The following is a 24001-nucleotide window of genomic DNA, read 5'->3' on the forward strand; positions in this document are numbered from 1 at the left end:
TTGGAAGATGGAGAAAGGATCATAACCCAAGGAATATAGGCAGTCTTCAGAAGCTGAAAAGGTAAGCTAAAGTCCATAGTTGATATAGCAGTCAACTGGTAAACTTGCCTTTTATTAACTGTAGTAAATACCTTTATCCTGAGTAAAGATCCTAGTATCCATGTCTTGGTGGTAATAACAGACTACTTGTAGTTATAATGTGCCTAGTGTATCTTTTTCCATCCATCCTTTTTTTTTTTTTTCTTTCAAATAGACTATTTTTTAAAACAGTTTTAGGTTCACAGAAAAATGAGTGAAAATTTTGGAAAGTCTCTATATACCATCTGTCTTCCCTTCCACAACCTCCCCCATTCTCAACATCCTCCACCAGAGAGGTACATTGGTTATAACTGATGAACCTACATTGAAATATCATTATCCCCAAAGTCCAAAGTTTATATTAAGGTTCACTCTTGGTGTTGTACATTCTGCGGGTTTTGACAAATGTATAATGACATGTAACTACCAATATATATATTGTATGTATAATATATATACATTACACATATAATTGCATATATTACAATTCCAAATTATTACAACATAATTACATATTTTATATATGTATATACAGTACAGTATAGGATTGTTTCACTGCCCTAAAAATCTTCAGCGCTCTGTCTGTTCATTTCTTCCTCCCCACTAATCCTGGCAACCACTGATCTTTTTACTGTCTCTATAATTTTGCCTCTTCCAGAATGTCATACAGTTGGAATCATATAATAGATAGCACTTTCAAATTGGCTTATTTTACTTCGTAATTTGCATTTAAGTTTCCTCCATATTTTTATGGCTTAATAGCTCATTTCTTTTGTTTGTTTATTTTCAGTTTTAACATTTCTTTTTTAAAAAAGATTTTATTTATTCATTTGAGAGAGAGAGAGAGAGAGAAAGCATGAGTAGGGGGGAGGGGCAGAAGGAGAAATAGACTCCCCACCAAGCAGGGAGCCTGATGCAGGGCTCCATCACAGGACCCCAGGACCATGACCTGAGCTGAAGGCAGATGCTCAACCAACTGGGCCACCCAAGTGCCCCAGTTTTAATATTTCTGTTTTTAAAATGCTTAAGGAATATACTTTTCATCTCAAAGCATTTGATATTTGTGTTTAATTATGAATATTTTCCCTATCATTTAAATGGCTTAGCATATAAGGAAATATTTTGCCTTACCTAGCAATCGCCAAAAGGGTTTCTACTAGGATCTAGCCAGACAAATCATTTGTTTTAAAACAACCAATAGGCTATATGTGTATTTTTTAAGTGGTATATAATAGCAGTTTAATATGAATTTCTAAACATTACATGATTCAAAATCCTAAAAGTTTATGCTTTTCCATTTTTTTAATGTATTAACAATAGAAACCTTTTGACACATAACTTTTGAAAGTTGTTGAAAAAGTTAAAAGCTAGTTTGTGGTATCTCTATTCTTATGTCCAGGTTCACCATGACACTGACACGGGCCCAAGTAGGGATTAAATGTACTAGCTAGTAACTTATAATGTGTTATTTAAAGTCCAAAACGTCCATAGAGGTACTCTGTACCAGCATGTCTACTTTTTTTAATCAAAAATGTATAGATTAATGGTGTGTATTTATTTTACCTGTTTAAAACCAGTCCGCTTTAGCTCCCTGACCAATAGAATACAAAAAACCCATCCAGGGAACTTATACCTTGGCTGTGCTGAATCATGACTTCCCACACTTATCTTGGTGGTCATGATCCAGAGCTGAAGCATGTCCTGCACCTGAGAAAATGGTCTGGAAGTGTGCCTAGGAATCTCCATTCTCTCTCATGGTTGTCTATGCTTTTATCCTTTTACCTTTATTAAAGCTTTATATGAGTGTATGTTGGTTCATAACCTCCTCAGGAGCTTCCTGGATGAAATCTAAAACTAGCCCCTCTCGGGAGGTAGAGACTGAAGAAAGAGGTAGGCCACTCCAGGTTGCCAGGTGGCAGGTTCAGTGAGCAAAGGCAACCTACATACAGGGCTTGTCTTGGGCAGCAACAAGGGAAATAGATCTTTGCACCCACCCACCAAATCTTAAAAGTTTATATAGAGTCCTTAACTGGGTTCAGCACACTGGACTGTATACTGTCCAGATGGTCTCAGTACCACATCACCATCTCCAGTCTATTATGTCTTTGGGGCAGCCTCTGGGAGTGGGTAAGGCAAGCAGAACCCATATTCCATGGATAGGGGAGGTGGTGAGGAGCCTCTTATTGCCAAGGTGCACCTCATAGGTCAACTGGAAGTCATGTCATCTTGATGACCTCCACCAGCAGTGTACCCTGTGGTTTAATGAGTTCTTTCAGTTATCTGACCCTGTGTAATTTGCTGCAGTTGGTGCTCCGAGCAGGAGGCTTGAAGTGGCCCTTGGCTGTATAATTAAATGATGGATAAGGCTTAGTTTGGAAGAAAGGAAGATGAGGAAATGGGATATGAAGGACCTTTGATACCAAGCTAGCTCTGCTAGGCTAGCCTTCAATTCAGTGGTATTGTGACCATTGACAGCAGAATAAACATATCAACTTAGAAATGGATAGATCTGGAGCTGAGGGAAATACCTAAATGGATGAAAAAAGAAATTGTCAGTCAAGAATTCTGTGCCTTGGCTGCTGTTAGCTGCTTTGGCAAAAATGAGAGTAACTAAGAAAAAACACGAGGCTTCAGGTCTGCCAGGTTACCACCATTGATTCTGTGTTAACAGGAAGGGACATGATGAAATCAAGGAGTAGTACAAGTACTTCTTTTGATCAGAATGTTACCCTGCCTAACTGATAATCACTAAAAAAGATTATACAGGCTTTGGACAGGTGAAGGGGAAAGTGGGGATCAAGAGATGCCCCAAACCTGGAATATTCAAAGAGCTCAGGCAGTCTATGTTTTGCAGAAATGTGGATATCCTAATCTCTTGAGCCAGTGGAAGGCAGGGTTATGTGAAAATAGCTTGAGAGGGGGAATAGTCCAACTCCACTCTCATACAAAGCTGAACAATCCTGAGGGTGCTGAAATGTTGGAAGTACAAGCACCTTCAGATTGATTATATAAGGACAAAATATGCTCTAATTTTAGGCTTTTCACCCAAGAAATAATTTATGTGATAAATAGGGTTCAAATGCTTGGGATTCTTGTGTGACCCTCCTGTTGGGAGGTAAAGGGATATGAGAGAAGCTGTCACAGACCTATTGGCTCAACTCCGAAAGGGTTAAGGGATGGAAAAAATGTTAGAAATATTTAGGAGAAAAAAGACCATTAAGCTTAAAAGGCATAGGGACACCTGGGTGGCTTAGTCAGTTAGGTATCTGCTTTCAGCTCAGGGCTTGGGATTGAGCCCTGCATCTGGTTCCATGCTCGGCGGGGAGCCTGCTTCTCCCTCTCCCTCTGCCGCTTCCCCTGCTTATGCTCTCTCATTCTCTCTCTCAAATAAAAAAATAAAATATTTTAAAAAAGAGATTAAAAGGGATGAAAAAACCTCAGGACAATTAAACAGGTTGGGATAGTTAGTTAAAAATATCATGAAAAAGGAAGTAATAGATGGAATAACTACTAAAACTTTAATAGCTTGCTGGAGAGATTATGTGGTCCATCTGCACCACCAACTCCAAAAGTTACAAAAAAAGATTTGTTCAATTTATCCTAGCCATAGTGAATTTTTAAAAATCTTATGGTGATAGGAAAAAAAAAAAAAAAAAGGATCCTCATAAACAACACTGATTAAAAAAATGCCAGCTAAAGAATGTATCAGGTTGGTCCCAGGGTGGAAAGTGTTGGTGCCTTCATAGCAGGGAATCCAAGACCTTTTGCATTGGTGTGTGTGGAATATCATGGACATGATGAAGAAATTTTATTGGAATTGTTCTACAGCGGCTCATAGTTTACTGTCAGATCTGCTAATAAAAAGCAAAAAGGCAACATAATTAAATTATGGAGTTGTGGTATATTGTCAGTGACTTAAAATGGAAAATATGGCTTGAAGTAGAAATTTATGAACAAAGATTACTCATGGTTGTGTACCAGAATATGTTATTAGAATGTATGTGATATCTTGAAGGGGAGGGATGGGAAGCTCTTCCCTCAAACAATTGGAGAAAGGGATCTAAAAATCTGCTCTATATACTATTTTAATTGTTAAGCTAAATGGAAACCCTGAGGAGGACCTTACCCACTCAAGTGATTAATGGAAAACAATATAGTACACCTGGGGGTTATTAAGAAATTCCTGACTTGGCTAAGGTTATGATAGACACAAGTATATTATCACCCATAGAATACCCTTTCTAGTAATCCAGTGTGGCTTGGAAGAAAAGTTGAGGAATCTTGGAAGTTAATTGTAGGCTATGGAGGACTGAAAAAAATGGTTCCTCCAACAGCATCAGCCTAATAGTGTAACACTTCACATTTGCAACAAGCTAAGAAGGATTGGTATTCTGTGATTGATTTATCTAACAATTTCTTTTTTAACTTCAATTGTGGAAGAAAGTCAAAATCATTGTGCATTTCTGTTAGTTGGAATGTAAATTGGTGCAGCCACTGTGGAAAACAGTATGGATGCTATTTAAAAAAAATTAAAAATAGAAATACACTATGATTGACTAATTTCACTACTAGGTATTTACCCCAAGAAAATGAAAACACTAATTTGAAAAGATATATCCACCCCTAGGTTTATTGCAGCATTACTTATAATAGTCAAAGTATGGAAGCAATATAAGCATCCATCAATAGGTGAATGGATAAGAAGATGTGGTATATATGTGATGGAATATTACTCAGTCCTAAAAAAAGCATGGGATCTTGCCATTTGCAACAACATGGGTGTACCTAGACAGTGTTATGCTAAGTGAAATAAGTGAAAAACAAATGCCTATGATTTCAGTTATATGTGGAGCAAAACAAATGAATAAACAAAAGTAGACACAGACTCATAAATATAGAAGACAAATATGATTGTCATGGGGGGGAGATGGGGGGATGGGCAAAAAGGGGCAAAGAAGAATGGGAGGTACAGGCTTCTAGTTAGGGAATGAGTAAGTCACAGGATAAAAGGTACAGCATAGGGAATATAGTCAATGGTATTATAATAGCATTGCGTGGTGATAGATGGTAGCTATATTTGTGGTGAGAATAACATACAGTTACTGAATCACTGTGTTGTACACCTGAAACTTATGTAACATTGTGTGTCAATTATACTTCAATTAAAAAAAAAATCATTATCGGGGCACCTGGGTGGCTCAGTTGGTTAAGCGACTGCCTTCAACTCAGGTCATGATCCCAGGGTCCTGGGATCGAGCCCCGCATCGGGCTCCCTGCTCAGCAGGGAGTCTGCTTCTCCCTCTCCCTCTGCCTGCCACTCCCCCTGCTTGTGTTCTCTCTCTCTCTCTCCCTGTGAAATAAATAAATGAAATCTTTAAAAAAAATCATTGTCTATTTATGTTGGACAGAATCCAATACAGGTTTACTGAGCTTCCATAGGGATATTTAAATTCTGCTTAGTGACATAACCGGTTCAATTTGATTCAATTGAAATGTGCAGTTATACATTTTATTGATGATAGAATGCTGATCTCCATCTGAAGATCATGCTAAAGCAATTAAAAGTTCTGATTGATCATATCACTACCAGAGACCAGCTATAGCCAGCTAAAAATGTAGGTTCAAGAATACGTGGTAATATTCATAAGAATTACTTGGGCCAGAGACATTAGCAACATTCTTCAAACAACCAAAAATAAGCTACTGTTCCTGCCAGCTCAAAAATTGAAACAAAAATTAATTGGTTTGTTTTGTTTTGTAAAATTAGCTCCCACTCACAAAGTTACCAGAAAAAAGAAAAGCTGAATTTGAATGGGGCTCTGAACAGCAGTAGCCTACCATGCAGTGTCAAAAAGCCATGACCTAATTAGATACTTCTGGGGTCATACAACCTCAATGATGATCAAATGATCGGAGTGTCAACAACTCCAACCATATTTGCTGAGGTCTTGGCCAAAAGCTTGTTACTGCCTCCCAGTGGTAACCACTGAGATTTTGGACTTGAAATTTTCCTAATGCAATTCCCAGCTCTAGTCTCTGACGATCGTTTGCCTGTTATTGTGCTTTAGTTAAACCTGCTTCTCTTACAGAAAGATGTAAAATTATTTTGAGATCTGAAATACACATCATGGCATGCATTATGTAAAAACAACATTCTAGGAAAGAAATCCAACAGATACTCATCAAATGGAAATGGACCACAGCAATACATAAAAATGTGGCTTCCATGACTTTGGGCCCTTTCTTAGATCCCCCTGAGGAGTTATCTAACCCCATAGCTGAAGGGCCCCACACCCTATGATCATTTCTCAAGGATGCCTAACAAGCATCATGGTTTACAGATAGTAGTTTCAAGCTGGAAGGACAACATTTAGTCTGGAAGGCATTGTGACACATAATTGGTTATTACTTCGAATAAAGAAGGTAAAGATAAGTCTGCTCAATGGGTAGAATTAAAAATTGTGTTCCTTGTGGTGTCAAAGGAACTGGTCATAAAAATAAGGATATGATATGGACTTTTATAGATTTTTGGATAAAAGTCAATGAACTAGAAGTATGGTTCAGAAAATGAGCTTATAGACTGGAACATAAGAGGTTCCTTAGCATTGGGTGCTACATAATAGAAAATCTTAAGAAGGAGGAAAGTCCAGGCGTGCCTGGGTGGCTCAGTCGGTTAAGCTTCTGACTCTTGATTTCAGGTCAGATCATGATCTCAGGGTCATGAGATCGAGCTGTGTGAGGCTCTGCACTCAGCGGAGAGTCTGCTTCTCCTCCTCTCCCTCTGCTCCTCTTACTGCTTGCGTGTATGCTCACATTCATGGGCATGCTCTCTCTCTCTCTCTGTCTCTCTCTAATAAATAAATCTTTTAAAAAAAGGAGGAAAGGGGTGCCTGGGTGGCTCAGTCGTTAAGCGTCTGCCTTCGGCTCGGGTCATGATCCCGGGGTCCTGGGATTGAGCCCCGCATTGGGCTCCCTGCTCGGGGGGAAGCCTGCTTCTCCCTCTCCCACTCCCCCTTGCTTGTGTTACCTCCCTAGCTGTCTCTCTCTCTGTCAAATAAATAAAAATAAATAAAATCTTTAAAAAAAAAAAAAAAGGAGGAAAGTCCAAGTGTAGCAGGTTGAAGCCCATGAAAAAAACAAACAAAAATACTTATAAATTTATAAACAAACAAATAAACAAAGACAACTGGAAACAGAAATTGCATACCCACATTTGGTCTTTGGATGACTTCTTTGTTATAGTAGATGAGCAACCATGAAGAATTTGAGCAATGAATGATGGACAGTAAAAAAAAAAAAATAATAATGTATTCTACTGTCCCCTGTCTGATGAGAAAGTATCCTGGGAGCTGCACTGGGAAGTCTCAGACCTCTTTAATGTTTGTCTACACTTTGTTTCTACTGCTATTTCATATTGTTGAGCTTTATTTAAAGATTAACATGTATAAACCCTGAAGTCTTGAGATCTTATCATCTGGATCTGTATAATTAGTGTCATCATATAAATCAAATTTAAAACACTCAAGCAACATTTCTATTTTATAAGGATCATGATTATACAATCTTGTTATAGTTGAGTCTTAAATCTTATTTATGGTAGACTTTCCTTCATGTGTCTATTTATTATTGACTTTCAAATGCGTGCTAATCTTCGGTGAGGCTTTATGTTGAACAATCCTGTAAAGCTAGGGTTGGGGGTACACAGAATAAAACTCTAGAATAGTTTTGTGTTTACTTTTGTAAGGTGCCCCAGGGATTCCACCTCCAGAGGTTGACTTCTTATATTAACTTTAGCCATTTCCAGATTTCATGACCTTTGAAAATTTTATTTTTTTTCATGTGCTGGGTATTGCTTTATTTTTTTTTTAAGTTTTTATTTAAATTCCAGTTAGTTAACATAAAGTGTAATATTAGTTTCAGGTGTACAATGTACTGATTCAACACCTACATACAATACCTAATGCTCATCATGAGTGTACTTCTTAATCCCTATCACCTATTTAACCCTTCCCCACCATCTACCTCCCCTCTGGTAGCCATCAGTTTGTTCTCTATAGTTAAGAGTCTGTTTCTTGACTTTTGCAAATTTAAATATAAAATGCTTAACATGATAGAGTATAAAACATAGTAGGAGTGAAGTCAGCAAAAATTGAGCAGCATGAACTTCAGGGGCTGTCCTTGACCAGAAACACTGAAAAACTGGCAAATCTGTCAGATTCAAACTTATAAGGAATTCTGGAAGATAGTCAAAGGTTTAAAGCAAACAAGTGAATGTTTAACTGGGAGAAAAGCCACTGAAACATGGTAGGTGAGGTTTTGGGCATTTTAACTTACCTTTTTTCTATCCTGCTGTCCAGGATGTTAGCAGTCTTGAAAGCTGCAGCCCATGTTCTTGGTATGGGTACCTGGTTCCAAAAGGAGCAGAATGGACCTTGTTCCCAAGGAATTGTGTTTTTCTGTTTTGACCTGTCTTTAGGTTCCATGGAGGCCTGATGCAAGGATCTAGCCTTCATTTCACTTAACTCAGAACTAAGTGCAGAGAAGTGCCTATGTGGAGCATGTTCATCAAAAACACAAATGAAAGGCAAATGAACACCTTGTTCTGCCTGGGGAATAAAATAACAGTTGTAGAAAACAATAAACATGCTGAAGGCCTGGATGGAGAAGCTGGAGAATGTAATATTTTGGGGCATAAGGATTTTAAAAGCTTCTTCACACACTGGGGAATCTAGAAAGCCATGTGCATGCACAGGGCAGTATGCATGCTCAGAAAACACCAAAGAAGAGCATGTGCTTTCACTTCTGGCTGATCTTTATGATCAATTCAAACAAGAAGTAAAGGATCAAATAGAGAATTAAGAGTTTTCTACCATCTTTTCCCCCAAGTGCACTGATTTTGACAATCATCCATGTTTGAGAATGCCTTTGTGAAAGTCTAACAGTCCAGTGGAGAACTTCTAGCATACGTTAGAGGAAAAAAAATCCCTGATTAAATGCAATGAGGGGGTTAGGAGTAACAGTTTTACTTTACCTGCATAATCCCTTCCCTAGATGGTACAGCCCAATGTCAAGAGAAACACTCTCATGTAGAAAAATAAGAGCATGTGAGTGAGCACCTGGCTTCTAAGCTGTATTGAACACTGGGAAGAGACCCATTTCATTCTCACCCCATCCAGAATACTGAGGTGTGCTGATGACTGGGACGTAGGAGCAATTGAAATCATACCAAGTGTTTTTGCTGAGCACAGTGATATGAAATAATAACCAATAGTGGGAAGAAAACTGGAAAATTCACAAAATCTGGAAATTAAACAACATACTATTGAACAACCAATGGGTTAAAGAAGAAATCAAAAAGAAAATTTAAAAAGCATCTTGAAGCAAATAAAAATGGATAAAACATATCAAAACTTCTAGGATGCACCAAAAGCCGTTTTAAGAGGGTAGTTTTGAGTGATAAGCACCTACATTAAGAAAAAAGATCTCATATGGAAAACCTTATCTTTAAAGGAACCACTAAAAGAGCAAAGGAAACCTTGAGTTAGCAGAAGGAAGAAATAACAAAAGTCAGTAGAAATAAAAGAAATAGAGAACAGATAAACAATAGAAAATAAGAATGAAAATAAAAGCTAGTTTTTTGAAAAGATAAAATTAACAAAGCTTCAGCTAGACTGACTAAGCAACAATACTCAAATAAAATCAGAAATGAAAGAAGAGACATTACAACTGATATTGCAGAAATACAAAGGATCATGAATACTGAATTCCGAATACAGAATACCATGAACAATTATACACCAAAATAAATAACATAACCTAGAAGAAATGGATAAATTCCTAGAAATATACAATCTAACAAGACTTAATGATGAAGAAATAGAAAATCTGAAAAGAATGAGTAAGGTGATTTAATCAGTAATTCAAAACCTTCCAACAAAGAAAGGTCAGGAAAAGATTGTTTCACTGGTGAATTCTACCAAATATTTAAAGAAGAATTAATACCAATCCTTCTCAAAGTCTTCCAAAAAAATTGAGGAGAAGGAAACACTCCCAAACTCTTTTTGTAAGGACAGAATTACCCTGATGCCAAAACTAGATAAGACCCTACAAGAAAAGAAAACTATAGGCCTATATTCCTGATGAATACAGATGCAAAAATTCTCAACAAAATACTAGTGAACCCAATTCAATAGCACATTAAAAGGATCATACACCAAGATCAAGTGGGATATTTGTTTGGAATGCAAGGATGGCTGAACATATGTAAATCAATAAATGTGGTAATCACTTTAATAAAATGAAGGATAAAAATCATATGAACATCTCAATAGATGCAGAAAAAGCATTTGACAAATTTCAACATCCTTTCATGAAAAAAACTATCAAATCCAGTATAGATGAAATGTAACTCACCACAATATGACAATATGACAAGCCCACAGCTAACATCATATTCATCAATGAAAGGTTGAAGCTTTCCCTCTGTAATCAGGAACATAACAAGGGTGACCAATTTCACCATTCCTATTCAACATAGTACTGGATATCTTAGCCAAAACAGTCAAACAAGAAAAAGAAATAAAAGACATCCAATTTAGAAAGGAAAAAGTAGAAGTGTTTCTATTTGCAGATGATATGCTCTTATATATTAAAAGTTCTAAAGCCTCCAGCAAAAAGCTGTTAGAACTAACAAATGAATTTAGTGAAGTTGCAGGACACAAAGTCGACATAGAAAAATCAGTTGTATTATATACACTAACAGTAAGCTACCTGAAAAAGAAAGAAAGAAAATAATTATATTTACAATAGCATCAGAAATTTAAAGAAATACTGGGGCACCTGGGTGGCTCAGTAGGTTGAGCATTTGCCTTCAGCTCAGGTCATGATTCTGGAGTCCCAGGATCAAGCCCCACAGCTGGCTCGAGTCTGGCTTCTCCCTTCCCTCTGCCCCTCCCCCTGTTCCTTCTCTCTCTCTCACTCTCAAATAAATAAATAAAATCTTTTTTAAAAAAAGGAAACTTAAAGAAATACTTAGAAATAAGTTTAACCAAGGAAGTGAAAGATCTATACAGTGAAAACTATAAAACATTGAAGAAAGAAATTGGAGGAGACACAAATAAGTGCAAAGGTATCCCATGTTTGTAGATAAGAAAAATTAATATTGTTAAAATGTCCTTCCTACCCAAAGCCATCTACACATTCAATGCAATGCCTATTAAAATTTCAGAAGCATTTTTCATGAAATAGAAAAAATCCTAAAATATTTGTGCAATTATAAAAGACCTCAAATAGCTAAAAATTCCTGAGAAAGAAGAACAAAGCTGCAGACATCAAACGTTCTGATTTCAAACTTTATTATAAAGCAATAGTAATCAAAACAGTATAGTATTGGCATAAAAACAGACACACAGACAAATAGAACAGAATCAAAAGCCCAATCACAATCCCATGTATAAATAATAAGGGAGTCAAGAATACTCAATGGAAAAAACATAGTTTCTTCAATAAATGGTGTTGGGAAAATTGAATATTCATATGCAAAGGAGTGAAATTGGACCCCTAATTACATCAGTCACAAAAAATAATTTGAAATGGATTAGACTTAAATGTAAAATCTGAAGCCATAAAACTCCTAGAAGAAAACAGGGACAAAGCTCTTTGGCATTGTCCTTGGCAGCAGTGTTTTGGATATGACACCAAAAGCACAAGCAACAAAAGTAAAAATACACTAGTAGGACTACATCAAAATAAAACCTTCTGCACAGTAAAAGAATCAACAAAATTAAAAGGCAACATACGGAAAGGGAGGAAATATTTGCCAACTATACATCTGATAAGGGATTAATATCCAAAATATATAATAAACTCACAACTCAGTGGTTAAAAAAACTGATTAAAAATTTAGCAAAGAATCTGAATAGACCTTTTCTAAAGAAGACATGTAAATGGCCAATAGGTGAAAAGGTGTTCAAAATTTATAGTCATCAGAGAAATGCAAATCAAAACCATGATGCGATAACTTCTCATATGCATAATAATGGCTATTATCAAAAAATAAAATAAGTGTTGGCGAGCATGTTGAAAAAAGGGTTCCCTTGTGCACTGTTGGGGGGGAATTTAAATTGGGACAATCACTACAGAAACCAGTTTTAAAATTCTTCAAAAATTAAAAATAGAACTACTATGTGATCTAGCAATCCCACTTATGGGTATGTATCCACAGGAAATGAAATTACTGTCTTGAAGAGATTTTTGCACGCCCATATTCATTACAGCATTATCCACAATAGCCAAGACATAGAAATGACATAAGTGTCCATCGATGGATGAATGGATAAGGAAAATGTGAAAGAAGAAAAAGCATGAAAAAGAAGAAAATTATTTTATTTGCAACAACATGGATGGACTCTGGGGGCATTATGCTAAGTGAAATGAGTCAGAGAAAGACAAATACTACATGATCTCACTTATATTTAGACTCTAAAACCAAATTCATAGAAACAGAAAGGAGAATAGTGCTTGCCAAGTGCTGTAGGATGGGTAAATGGAGAGATGTTGCTCAAAGGGTGCAAACTACCAGTTATAAGTTGAATACGTTTTGAGGGTCTAATGTACAACATGTGACTATGGTTAACAATAACATTATATACTTGAAAACTGCTAACAAACTAGATCTTAAATGTTCTCACCACAAAGCACATTCATCTGCACACACACACAACACAGACAACATTGTTGTTATGTCAGGCGATGGATCTAATAGCTAACTTTATTGTGGTAATCATTTTGCAATATATATATGTGTATCAAATCATTATGTTGTACACAAACTTGCACAATGTTATATGGCAATTATATCTCAGTAAACCTGGAAAAAAAAAAAAGAAATGAAGCTAAAGCAGAGTTGTAAATTACCTGGCCATATGCTTAAAGAATGTTTCACCAAGAAGGATTTTTAAATTTCTCTTACTTCTTTTTGGTTTTTTGGTTTTTGGCTCAAGGCATTTATGGAAATATCTGTCAAACCAATAGCTAACCACCAAGCTAAAAGAAGAGAGACTTCAGAAACCACACATGATAAAAACATACAATGTTTACCAAACAAAGTTTAGAAATGTTGCTAAACAAATAAACAATTACAACCCCACATAAAGCATAAACAAAAATTCTAGAACAATGTAGAATCTGATTTCCAGTGTTTCTATATCATAACATTCAAAATGTCCAGTTTTGGGGGCACCTGAGTGACTCAGTTGGTTGAGCATCTGACTCTTGGCTTTGGCTCAGGGCATGATCTCAGGTCCTGGGATGGAAATCTGCATTGGGCTCCATGCTCAGTGCAGAGTCTGATTGTCGCTCTCCCTTTGCCCCTCCCCCTGCTCTCTCTTTCTCTCTCTCAAATAAATAGGTAAATCTTCAAAATGTCCGGTTTTCAACAATACATTATGAGATATTCCAAGAAACAAGAAAGTGTGACCCATTCACAGGAAATAAAAAGGGGGAGGGGGATTAACAGAAACTGTCCCTGATGTAACACAAACAATACAAAGACTTTAAATCAATTATCTTACATATGCTCAAACAGATAAAGGAAACCATGGGCAGAAAGCTAAAGGAAAGCAGGAGAGCAATATCTCAGCAAATAGAGAATATCTATAGAGAGAAATTAAAATAAGGAACCAAAAAGAAATTTTGGAACTGAAAAGCATAATAAGTAAAATGGAGCATTCATTGTAGAAGTTCAAACGCAAATATGAGCAAGCCACAGAAAGAACGAACACATTTAAAGTTAGGTCAATTAATTTGTCTAATTAATAGGTCAATTAATTTGTCTAATTTGTACTTTAAAGTATCAGGGGAAAAAATAAGAGTGAAGATAATTGAACAGAGCCTAAGGCACTTGTAAAACACCATCAACACACTAACATACACATAATAGGAGACCCAGAAGAAAAAGAGAATGAGACAGAAAAATATTTGAAGAAATAATATCCAGAAGCCTTCCTAAGTTGATGAAAATTAGGGATCTAGACACCCAAAAAGCTCAATGAATTCCAAGTAGGATGAACTAACAGACATCCATGTATAGACACATTATAATCAAACTATCAAAAGATAAAGACAACGAGAATGAAAACCTCGTAAGTAAGAGAAGCAAATCATAACATAAAAGGAAATCTACAAGATTAACATTTCATTTTTTATCAGAAACTATGGAGGTCAGAAGCCAGTAGGGTGATATATTTCAGGCCCTGAAAAGAAAAGAAAAAAAAAAAAGAAAAGAAGAGGAGAGGAGAGAAGAGCAAAGAAAAAAGTAAAGAGAAAACTGTGAGCCAGGAATTTTATATCTAGCATACTATCCTGCAAAATGAAAGAACATTTAAAACAGAAATGCAAGCTGGTGCAGCCACTCTGGAAAACAGTATGGAGGTTCCTCAAAAAGTTGAAAATAGAGCTACCATACAACCCAGCAATTGCACTACTCGGTATTTACCCCAAATATACAAATGTAGGGATCCGAAGGGGTACGTGCACCCTGATGTTTATAGCAGCAATGTCCACAATAGCCAAACTGTGGAAAGAGCCAAGATGTCCATCAACAGATGAATGGATAAAGAAGAAGTGGTATATATATATATACACAATGGAATATTATGCAGCCATCAAAAGGAATGAAATCTTGCCATTTGCAACGACGTGGATGGAACTGGAGGGTATTATGCTGAGTGAAATAAGTCAGTCAGAGAAAGACATGTATCATATGATCTCACTGATATGAGGAATTCTTAATCTCAGGAAACAAACTGAGGGTTGCTGGAGTGGTGGGGGGTGGGAGGGATGGAGTGGTTGGGTGATAGACATTGGGGAGGGTATGTGCTATGGTGAGTGCTGTGAATTGTGTAAGACTGTTGAATCACAGACCTGTACCTCTGAAACAAATAATACATTATATGTTTAAAAAAAAAGAAGATAGCAGGAAGGGTAAAATGAAGGGGGGGAAATCAGAGGGGGAGATGAACCATGAGAGACTATGGACTCTGAGAAACAAACTGAGGGTTCTAGAGGGGAGGGGGGTGGGGGGATGGGTTAGCCTGGTGATGGGTATTAAAGAGGGCACGTACTGAATAGAGCACTGGGTGTTATACGCAAACAATGAATCATGGAACACTACATCAAAAACTAATGATGTAATGTATGGTGATTAACATAATATAATAAAATAAAAAAAAATTAAAGACTTGAAGAAAAAATATTCCCAGAGAAACAGGAGTTGAGGGAGATCATTGCTAGTAGTCCTCCCTTGCAAACATGCTAATGGGAATCCTTCAGGGTGAAATAAAAGGATGCTAGACAATAACTCAAGCCATATGAAGGAATAAAGAATACAGGTAAAGGTAACTAAATATGTAAATATAAAAACCAGGATTATTGTATTTTTTATTTGTAAATTCTCTTTTTTCTTTACAATTTAGAAGACAAATGCATAAAACAATAATTATAAACCTATGTTAGTAGGCACATATAATGTTGTAATTTGTGAAAATAACACTATAAAAAGGAAAGAATAGAGATGTATAGCAGCAGAGGTTTTGTATACTATTGAAGCTAAGTTGGTATAATTTCAAACTAGGTTGTTGCCAGTTTAAGATGTTAATTATGACTTCAAAGGTAACCACTAAGGATATAATTTAAAAATATTCACAAAAAGAACTGAGAAGGGAATCAAAATGGTATATGACAAGAAGAAATAAACAAAAAAATAAAAGACAGAAATTAGAGGAATGGATAAATAAACAGGACCCTTTATGTGCTATCTACAAGAGTCAAAGAAACTAATAGGTTGGAAAGAAAAAAATGGAAACATATATTCCATGCAAACCATAAAAAAGGGCTGGGGTGGCTATGCCAATATTAGAACAAACAGACTATGTAAAACATTGTTACAAGAGGCAATGAAGGACATTATATATTGAATTAAAGGATCAATCTATCAAAAATACATAATTATATACATAAATGTACTTAGTAATAGGGCCTTAAAATATATGAAACAAAACTTGACAAAATTAAAAGAATAGACAGTTCTTAAATAACAATTGAAGATTTCAATACCCCACTTTCAGTAATGAATAGAACAATTAGAAGATCTGTGAAAAAAATAGAGGACTTGAACAACACCAAAAACTAAGTTCATCTGACAGTCATGTATAGAATACTCTACCGAACAACAGTAAATACACATTCTTCTTAAGTGTACATGGAATAGTCTTAGGGTAGACTGTATGCTAAGCCACAAAACAAGTCTCAATACATTTAAAAGGCGGAAGATTTATGCATTTTGAAGAGAAACCGGAGTATTCAATACATTTAAAAAGACTGAAATCACACAAAGTATCTGCTCCAAAACAATAGAATTGAACTAGAAATCAATCACAGAAGAAAAACTGAGAAATGTATGAATGTGTAGAAATTAAACAGCACACTCTTAACCGGTGGGTCAAAGAAGACATCATAGGGTAAATTAAGAGATACTTAGAGGTGAAGGAAAGTGAAAACCTAATATACTAGAACTTGTGAGATTCAGCAAAAGGAGTGCCCTGGGGTTATTTTATAGCTATACCTGCTTATGTTAAAAAAAGAAAAAAGAATGATCCCAAATCAAGATCCTAAGCTAAACTGTAAATAAAAAGAAAAAGGGGGTGCCTGGGTGGCTCAGTCGTTAAGCGTCTGCTTTCAGCTCAGGTCATGATCACAGGGTCCTGGGATCTAGCCCCATATTGGGCTCCTTGCTCCATGGGAAGACTGCTTCTCCCTCTCCCACTCCCTCTGCTTGTTGTTCCCTCTCTCGCTGTGTCTCTCTGTCAAATAAATAAATAAAATCTTAAAAAAAATAAAAAAAATAAGAAGAGCAAGCTAAACTCAAAGCTAGCAGAAGGAAAGAAATAATAAAATTACAGTGGAGATAAAAGAAGTAGAATATAGAAAAACAATAGAACAAAAGTTGGTTTCTTGAAAAAATCAACAAAATTGACAGATTTTTAGCTAGACTAGAGAGAGAGAGAGAGAAAGAGAACTTACATTAGAAAAGACAGTAGAGGGCGCCTGGATGGCTCAGTCATTAAGCGTCTGCCTTCAGCTTAGGTCATGATCACAGGGTCCTGGGCTCAAGCCCTGCATCGGCTTCTCTGCTCCGCAGGAAGCCTGCTTCTCCCTCTCCCACTCCCCCTGCTTGTGTTCCCTCTCTTGCTGTGTCTCTCTGTCAAATAAATAAATAAAATTTTAAAAAAGATAAAAAGAAATAAAAAGAAAAGAGCAAGCTAAACTCAAAGCTAGCAGAAGAAAATAAATAATAAAATTACAGTGGAGATAAAAGAAGTAGAATATAGAAAAACAATAGAACAAAAGTTGGTTTCTTGAAAAAATCAACAAAATTGACAGATTTTTAGCTAGACTAGAGAGAGAGAGAGAGAGAGAGAAAGAGAGAACTTACATTAGAAAAGACAGTGGAGGGCGCCTGGATGGCTCAGTCATTAAGCGTCTGCCTTCAGCTTAGGTCATGATCACAGGGTCCTGGGCTCGAGCCCTGCATTGGCCTCCCTGCTCCGCGGGAAGCCTGCTTCTCCCTCTCCCACTCCCCCTGCTTGTGTTCCCTCTCTTGCTGTGTCTCTCTCTGTCAAATAAATAAATAAAATCTTAAAAAAAAAAAAAAAAGAGTGGAAGCATTACTAATACAAAAAAAAAAAAGAAAAAACAGTCACAAAGGACCACATACTGCATTATTCTATTATATGAAAAGTCCAGAATATGCAAATCTATAAAGACAGAAAATAGAACAGTTGCCTAGGGCTGGGGGCAATGGGGGTTGGAGAATGATGGCTAGGAGGTATCACATTTTTTTTTTTAAAGATGATTTTTTTTTTAAAGATTTTATTTATTCATTTGAGACACAGAGATACAGAGAGAGAGAGAGCATGAGCAGGGAGAGAGGCAGAGGGAGAGGGAGAAGCAGGCTCCTCGCTGAGCCAGGAGCCCGATGTGGGGCTTGATCCCAGGACCCTGGGATCTTGACCTGAGCCGAAGAAAGACGCCCAACCATCTGAGCCACCCAGGCGCCCCGGTATCACATTTCTTTTTGAAGTGATGAAAATCTTCTAAAATAGATTGTGGTGATGGACATATACATCTGAATACTCTAAAAGCCATTGAATCATACACTTTAAATAGGTGAAATGTATGGTATATGAATTATATCTTAATAAAACTGTCAGATATTTCTGAACTAAAATGTGTTAAGAAGAGTTTTACACTTTACATTGGAATTTGGGGATGAAATGGTGACAGTTACATCGACCTGAGCAAATGAAGAAATAAAGAGATCTTCGTTACTTTCAGGGACAATACAGTTTTGTACAAGAAAGGACATACTACAGAGTGAACATGACTTAGCTATGAATTGTGAATTATAATGGGAGGGAAAATCTAAGATGTGGTATAGTGGAGGAGGGAATGGGAGAGAGTGAAATCCTTTTCTTTGATTATGGGAATTTAATTAATAGGGTCGAAAATAGAAAAAAAATTGAGATGTAAAATTATAAGTACATTACTTAGATCTATAAATGTGAATGCCATCAGTCTGAAAAAGTGAAATGCCTCTGCAGAAAGGAAATTAGAGAGAGAAGGCAGATAGGGATTCCTGTTTTTCATAAAAAGCCTTTTAGAATTATTTTATTTTTAATATGTGTACATTTAATATTGATTAAAAAAACAAACTTAAGGAGTGCTGTAATATGTATACTTAATATATACCTAACCAAAAAATGTTTTAATGAATAGCAATATATATAGCTAAAATATTTATACTAATATATATACTAATATATAGCATACAATATATATATATATGTGTATATCATCATAGCTAAGGAAGTAGTTTCCTTGGTCTTCTCTAACATTTCTATTTTTTTTTTATGTAAATAGACCATTTCTATCTCTAAGTAAAAGAAAATTAGGCCCCCAGTAATTTGACTCTGCCTCAGACATCATAGTTGGCACTATAAAATATAAAAGAGGCAAAGAAAGGATGAGAAATTAACAAGGAGACTATTGTAGATGGTAATTAATCAAGAAAGCAAAAACTAGAATTTGAATGACTGTACTAATTTAGGAAATGACATGCTGGGGATAATTGCAGTAGATTGCCCTATGCTGACACCTAATGTTCACAGAGAACTGTTAAGAAATGTTTGACTATGGACCTGGGTAGAAAGTCAAGTTAGGTCATCCATCAGTGTGGGTGTCCTTACTCAGAAGTTCCTTAAAAAAATAAAAAAATAAAAAATAGGTCACATACTCAGCTAATACATGTAAGTCATAGCAATTAAACGCTAAGAATGGCACTTGTTTGGATGAGTAAGTCTGTTTTTAAAAGTAACTTTTCCACAAGTCAGTAATACAAAGTATGTGAAAATGTAAAAATTAATCATTCTACTTAGTTTCACTGAGTGCACAATCAACAATTGGTACACTAGAGATGGATGTGGCAATTAAAGCACTTTATAGATAGATTTAGATTTAAATACAGATCTATCTTCCTTACAATATATCAGTAGATCATCTCTGCAGGGAATGGGAAAGTATTCACACAACCTTCTAAGTTGGCTCTGAGACAGCACTAAAAAGCAATACCAGGGGCATTAAGCTTCCATTCAAAAATTTATCCCTGTAGAAAGCCTTTGCACATAGTATCAATATGTTCAATTTATAGCCTACTCAAAACTTATTTATCTTGAAGTGGAAGGTTTGATTTTTTTCATTTCAAGGTAATGTTCTTAATATATACTATTTTCTTAATATTAATGAATACTTTGGGTAATCACCAATGCTACATAACAGTAAACAGAATTATTATAGCCCTTTGGTATAGTCATATTTCAAAATATGGAGCCCCTAGATATGTGGCTTATATATAAACCATTTAGTGAAAAAATGGAAAAATATTGTTACACCTAGGATAATCATTATTTCCAATATTATCTTTTATTTCAGCCCCAAATAACTAAGCCTTCACTCAACAGACACATTTGACATTTATCAGCACATAAAAAGTTGATTAAGGTTAATATATGACTAGGCATTAAAGGAGATAAAAAGGAAGCACAAACCCTCTGGGCTTAAGATATTTAGATGTCTCAGCTCTTGATTAGCACATCAGATAGAGCGCTGCTGGACTCTTACTAAAAAGACATTGTCATCAGTCCTTCTCCCATTTCCATGACAATAATATTAGAGATAGAAAAATTTGAAAAACCTACAAATGCCAGTTTTGTTCAATCTATGTTTCAACATCTGCCTCAATTTTTCCAGTGAGGTTGCAAATACTACTCTCTGCAGTACACTCAGCTGAAATTTAATAAGGTAGAACTATTGGAAAAATTGTTGAATATTCAAATGGGATTAGGAATATATTATATTTTCTCTGTAAGTAAAGATTTAAAGGGAACTCATTACATTGTATTTCTCTTCAGGGGTCTTCTAAAATACAGTTATTGGTACTAGATCATCATTGCAATGTTAATGGAATTTGTTGTTTCTCAGGAGCAAATCTGTGGATCAGGAAACATTACTACTTTTCTACACTTGCACCATATAAAAAGAGATATCATGTGTTAGTTAAAGACTTATATTTGAGTACAGAATTATCTAAAATATATTGACTCCTGAAAGCTTTAGACATATTTAACATTCGGGGCAAGTGAATCTCTGTTATAAATGCTACTATTTGAAAAGGCAACGCTGTTTAATAAGAGTATGAGACTGTTGGCTTTTAAATATACAGTTCTTCAAAGAAGAAATATTTTGGAAATAAGGAAAGTTTGTATTTTCAGCAATGACTTACAGGGTGTTGGTTTTTCCTCTTGAACTGAGAACAGCAAGGGTGACTGAGTGCTGTAGGAAAAACCTAATAAAGCCCTGTCTCATAACGAAAACTTTTTCTTAGTTTTCAGATCTTACTTTGCCTAGTTCAATATTTCCCTATCCATCAAAGAATAGCTTTGAATAACTTGATTTATGAGCATTATGGAAGATTATTCTTTTCCTTTTTCCCCTTTTTAATTTACACTAAGAATAGTAAAGGAAATCGCTGCTTAATTCCTCTTAAAAGAAATGTCATTATTTCTTTTCAAAATATTTTATATAGTTTATGACTCAACCATAAATCACCATGCCCAATGAATAGAGGGGCACTATTGTGGATAATCAGGAATAGTTGCAGATCCAAAAATTAAAAAAAAAAAAAATTATGTATGAAGTCTGTGTTACTGCGATCATAGATAAGAGGGTGTCACTGATTTTCACTTCTTCAACATCTGAAAAAATCCTACTCTAACCCCATTCAAGGAGCACATTGTTTGAGCAGCTGACCTTCTTCTTACAGTTAATTGTCCCCTGCTCTATGATTATTTCATAGTACTCTGTAGATTACTTTGTACTACTGTCTAGACTGTAAGTTCTTACAAGTTACTGTCCCTGTTTTACTCTTGTGTGTATTCTTAACACTAATTAATTGATTCCTTCATTCATCATTATTTGTTGAGTATTTATTACTCAGTCAATATTATATAACATAGTCAGGCACTGAGTATTATATAACACAGTCAGGCACTGTGTTAGGCACGAAAGTGAAAATAGTGTTGAAAATATAATGGTTGCCTTCTTTCCAAAGCTTCAGTCTAATGGAGAAGACAAACATAACATTTGTTTGTTTGATTCTTAATAACAATTGGTAAGTGTTAAGATGCTATGCTAGATATAAACAAGGGAGATACAAAGCTAGCAAAAGGGTTAAAGCCTGAGCTGACATCTGTAGCATGAGAATAAGTTACTAATCAAAACGATGGCAGGGGTGAGATGGGGAGAAGCTTTAAGAATTGAGAAAGTGCAGGAAAATCCTATATGGTGAGAGGGAACATGGCTGGCACAAGGGGCTGTTCCTAGAGTAATTAGGACAAAAACAGGTGTCTGGGGCTGAGGAGAAGCTGAAAAGGGAGGTAAAGCCAACCATCTATGGGTCTTGTTGGCCATATTAATGGTCTTGGAACTCTAGCCTCAGAGCAATAATAAATAGATGAGGGGACTAAATGAGGTGATGTTTTAATAAGATCTGCCTTCACTCTAGATTTTACATATTTTGATAGTCGCAGTATGGAAACCAAATTGGAGCCCAGTAAGAATGGATGGTGGAAGCCAATGAATATAGGTCTCTCAGCCCAGTGCCTACATGATCAATGGATTGTTACCTCATCCCCAAATACATACACAAAAATGTTTATAACCAAATAAGAAGAATCCCAGTGGGGACCAGAAAGGATTGTATTTAGAATTTTTAAAAAATTCCAGCCTAATAAGTGATTCACTGAGTTTCTGGAAGTCAAGAGAATTTGGAGAAGTGATAATGGTTGTTAAAAAAGAGTATTTAGAGACCATTTAAAATTTAATTTCATTAATAGATGTATAGATATGCACTGTTTTCCAACTTTTAAAAGCTGTTCTGTGTATCCATTTGTTTTATATATAGTGAGACTGAACATACAAATGGACAACAGCAAGACCATATATAATACAGAACTCTGACCCATAGCCTGCAACAACCAGCTGAGGAAACAAATCCATTATGTACAGTAACCAGCCCTTCAGGAATCCAGTCTGCTATCTGTAAGTTAAATTTGTATGAAGTCAGACCATGATTTCTAGTAACAGTCCAAGAGCCAAATAGTAACAATTAAACAAAAAAGACTAGACTGAATTAGTAACTCAAAGCTTTTATAATTTTTGTCTGACTTTCTACCAACCAGAGAAAGCAAATGTGTACTCCCCCCTACCCTAAGCAATCACATAAAATGCCCCACTTCTAGTTAGCCCATCTACAGCTTCTCTCTGCCAACAGCTTCCACTCAGGATGGAAGCCTTCCCTTCTTTCTACTCCTCTGCCTGCCTTCGAATCTGCCAACCCCATAAGTGATGAGTGATGATGGCTGATTTCCTTGCTATAACTCTGAATAACTTTTGCTTCTGCTCATTTGGTTGGTCTTCATTTATTTCCACAGTAGACTCTCTATAGTGGAGAGTTCTGTTGTGGAGCTCGGTATCCATTTGCTACTTCTAGCCATATATCCATTTAATTAGGATCTGAGATATTGAATGGAAGAGCTGCTGTGTTTTTGAGTTAATGTGTGTGTGTGTGTGCATGTGTGAGACAGAGAAAGGAAGAAATAGGTAGTAATAAAGAAACAAAGAGAGTGAGCAGGGTATTTAGGAGTGGAAAGTGGTTATATTCATTCAGCTCATTTATATTGAGCATCCACAATATGTCCGGCACCATTTAAGGCCTTTTTGATACACAGAGGACAAGCCAAAGATCCTTGCCCTCATGGAACTTATATTATAGGAAAGAAAAAGACAATAAACACATAAATTAATAAATAGAGTCAGAAAGTAAATTATACAGCAGTTTAGAAGATGGTAAGTACTATTTAAAAAACAAAGGCAAGGTGAAGAGGTTGTCAGGGGCCTGGGTGGAGAGTAAATTAAATAGGTGGTCAGAGAAGGCCACATTATGAAGGTGATAGTTAGCAGGAACTTGAGGAAGAGGAAGAGAATGAAGAGTGCAATAAGTAAATTTACTTGAGGGAAAACCTTTTTTAAGCTGAGAAGAGCTAAAACAAGGGCCCAAAAATGGAAAGATGCTGGCTATGTTCAAATAATAGCAAAGAGGTGAATGTAGCTGGAATTAAGTCAGTAAAGGAGAAGAAAGGACATGAGGTCAGGAGATGGTGGCGTTCATATGTGGGAGAGGGATGTTCGTCCATCATAAGAATCTTGGCTTTTTATCTGAGTGAAGTGAGGAGTTGTTGCAGAGTTCTGA

The 24001-nt window shown here is 36.0% G+C and overlaps 1 pseudogene; it reads right to left on the reverse strand.

The window, feature by feature from the left end:
- The window catches only part of LOC118015387, a 156378-nt pseudogene that overhangs the window by 118557 nt on the left and 13820 nt on the right, over window positions 1-24001 (reverse strand).

This window comes from Mirounga leonina, unplaced genomic scaffold, assembly GCF_011800145.1.
Source record: "Mirounga leonina isolate KUSES-001 unplaced genomic scaffold, KU_Mleo_1.0 Mir_165, whole genome shotgun sequence".
Taxonomy (NCBI): Eukaryota; Metazoa; Chordata; class Mammalia; order Carnivora; family Phocidae; genus Mirounga; species Mirounga leonina.